This window comes from Pteropus vampyrus, unplaced genomic scaffold (genome assembly GCF_000151845.1).
Source record: "Pteropus vampyrus isolate Shadow unplaced genomic scaffold, Pvam_2.0 Scaffold22, whole genome shotgun sequence".
Taxonomy (NCBI): domain Eukaryota; kingdom Metazoa; phylum Chordata; class Mammalia; order Chiroptera; family Pteropodidae; genus Pteropus; species Pteropus vampyrus.
This window is the reverse complement of record NW_011888803.1, coordinates 6467328-6470947: the sequence shown is the minus strand read 5'-3', so window position 1 is coordinate 6470947 and position 3620 is coordinate 6467328.

Genomic DNA, 3620 nt, shown 5'->3' with positions numbered 1-3620 from the left:
CCCTAGAAGCTTTGTCCTTTGTCCTTGCTCATTCCTCTGTGAGGATAAAAATCTAAATCTCAGTCACATTAAAGAGATTTGTATCTTTTGTTTATGATGATGTCTTTCTGAGAATCATATCCTCATCATTCGTGCCACAAAATCACAAGTCCTACCTTTTGTTAAAAGTCTATGTAAGCACTGGAGATACAATCATATAGAAGGTACTGAAATTATGGACCACTTAGAAATCAGATGAATACAAGATTGCAGTGCTTCTCAAACTTTTGGTGTCAAGATCTCTTTACAGTCTTAAAAATTGTTGAATATGTCAAAGACCTTTATTTTTTTATTTTTTATTTTTTTTTGGATACGAGGCATAGTTATTTATATTTACCATATTAGAATAAAAAGCTAAGACGTTTTTAAAATTGTATTTATTAATATATTTAAAATAACAATAATAAGCCCATTGCAAGTTAAGTGTGGTACCTTAGAAACCAAAAGAAGTATATCAATAAGGAGTTCTATGTCTGTCAAATAAGGTAAAACATGAGAGGACTGAATATGGGCCATGAGATTTATCAACTTGGAGGTTATCTGTGACCTTAATAAAAGTAGTTTTGGTGAAATAGTGAGAGTTATGGCCTTATTATGATGAGTTTATGAGAGAATGGAAGGAGAGAAACTGGGGAAATAGAGTGATAGCTGGTGGGAAGAGTGAGTCCAGTGAAAGGCATGTTTTTGTTTGTTTATTTGTTTAGTTTTTGCTTTTTAAGATGGGAGAATTAATGGCATGTTTATGTGCTGATGAGGATGATTCAGTGAGGAGGAAAATATTGACACTATAAGAGAGGAAAAATACATGGACTGATACCTTTGAGTGGTCAATAGGGCTTAGAATCTAGCACATACATGGAAAAACTGGCTCTAAAAAGACTGCAGAAAATTTACCTTTCAAAATAGCCAGGAAGACAGAGTAAGTACAGATGCCAGTGGGTGGGTAAGGAGATGTAGTAATGGGAGTTTAAGCAGGTTCTCTTTTGTTTCACCTCTCTTGGTGAAGAAAGAAGAAAGGTGTTCATGAGCTGAGAGTGAAGATGAATAAGCAGGTATTAGAGGTTAAAAGAAAAAGTAGGTGTGGAAGAGTCACCTAGGAGAATGGACTGAAAATGAACTAGTACAGTGGTTCTCCTAGGGTGATCCCTGGATCAATAATATCACCTGGAAACTTGTTAGAAATAAAAATTCGCAGTCCTTACTTCAGACCTATTAAATCAGGAACTGGGGGGTAGGGAAGGCTAATCCCAGCAAGTCCTCTAGGGGTTCTAATGCACACAGAAGTTTGAGAATCACTAGGTAGATCGTTACTATAGGATTCTTGGGTCACCCCAACAACCCTGAATGTCAAAAAAGTGAGACTCAGTCATTTGGTGTTTTGTAGATTTTTCTCCAACTGCACTCAGATATTGTTTTTATGGGATAAGCAAAGAATTGGATTTATGGTCACTGTTTTATAAAAGATTAAATGATAAGTCTGTAAAATTTATAATGATGGGCTGAGCAGTGTCCCTCCAACATTCACATGTTAAAAGTCCTGATTCTCAGTACCTTTTATGGGCTGAGCAGTGTCCCTCCAACATTCACATGTTAAAAGTCCTGATTCTCAGTACCTCAGAAAGTGACTGTATTTGGACATAGGACCTTCGAAGAGGTAATTAAGGTTAAATAAACTCGTTAGAGTGACCTTAATCCAATATGACCAGTGTTTTTAAAAGAAGAAGAAATTAAGACACACAAAATGATCATGTGAAAACACAGGAATTATGTGGTCATTTGTAAGTCAAGGACAGAGGCCTCAGAAGAAACCAACCCTTCCCAACACCTTGATCTTTGACTTCTGGCCTCCATAACTTAAAGAAAATAAATGTTTATTGTTTAAACCACCCAGTCTGTGGTACTTTGTTATGGCTGTCCTAACAAACTAACACAAAGATATCAGGAAAAGGTGTTATTTTCTAAGCACTTAAGATAAAAAGGACTTATTTCACTTGCTCAATTTATACCTTGGCTAACTGACTTACTGTAAATGTCTTTATTCCTTTCTGTATAGGAGAATTATATAGCATCTACCTCATATAGCTATTGTAGAGATTATATGAGGTCATTTATGTAAAGCTTTAACTCAGTACCTAACCCACAAAATCCTCAAAAATGTCAGCATGAGAAAAATAGCATCACCTCAAAAGAGCATGTACACTTGGCCAGAGCAGTTCTCCCTCTTGAATCCACAGAACGAAAGTTGCAAAGCCCCTGGGGAATCAGGCCCTGCAGCTGGCCTGTGTTCCTGAGCCTCGAGCCTCGTGGCACCACCCTCGTATTCTTCTGATTTCTGAAGCAGCCCTAAAGGCCAAAAGCAGGGTTGGAACTCCTGGATTGATTTTCTATGTTGACACAACAGGGCAGGCCCTGTCTGGTTTATAAACTGATGCTGTACTATTTCCAGGTCTCTTATAAAACTGAGCCAGAAAATCATTCTTATGGGATTGTTGGATTTTCTCTTGTGTCACGTTGTTTGGAGTCTGTTGGGGCAGAGAATGGAGACAGGGAAGTGACTGAGAGAAATTCCTTTTCTCCTTCAAATTTTGTATTTAGCCATTTCAAAGTGTCATTACACTGAGAAAATACAGTTTAATTGGCAATATAATAGTTTCTTACATAAGGCCCAGTCTAAGGCTTGGGATGCTATTTACTGTGATTATCACTTCCAAGTGAGATGCTTTGTTGTATTTTTCCTCCCTGAGCAGTTATTTGTTGGTAATGGATTTCTGTAAGCCAAATTATATCCTCCCTGTAAGGGTCATTTTGACTGTGTATCTACAACATCCCTTTCAGAAAGGGCTAATTATTATTGATAGGGATGATAGACAGATTCTTGCTGTTCTGGGCAGTTAAATAACCTCTTGACCCAGTTTACTTTGCACAGATCTGTCGTCGAACTGGCATTCTTGATTTGTGTTTAAAGTACAATAAAAATAAATGTGGGGAATCTCAGTTTATGCAAATACTGGTACTTCTATGATCTTAAAGCCCTTTTAAAATACTGCAAGTATGTGTTTGTGGATTCCAGACTACTTTTTGGGTCGCTGAGCGTAAAGTAATCATCTGCAAGTGACTTATTTGTCCATTAAGGTGGAAAAAAAAATTGGTGGCTTATGGTCAAATCAGTCCTTCATAGCTAAGAGCTTTGTTCATTTACCAGAGTTTTAGTGTTTTTCTTTTGGTTGCATGTGACCTTGATTTACTAAAGACCTCAATCTAATATCTTATATATTTGTTCCAAAAATTTTCCAGGACGCTATTGGACTTTTAATTTTATTCATGGTTTTTTCCCCCTTTTGGGGGTTGTTTTTTTCTTTTTTTCCCAGTTTTTTTTTTTTTTCGTTTTTTGTTTTAAGTTAAATTTTTCCTTTTTTTAGCCCTCTCCCCAATAGCTCAATAATTATTCATACACTTTTCTAACACTTTTCTATTCCTCCCTTATTTGAAATACCTCCTTTTTTTATATAGTACTTTTTCATTTATGCTAAGTAATCTATATCAGATATCTCCCTAGTTCCATGATTTGTAGATCTAATAAC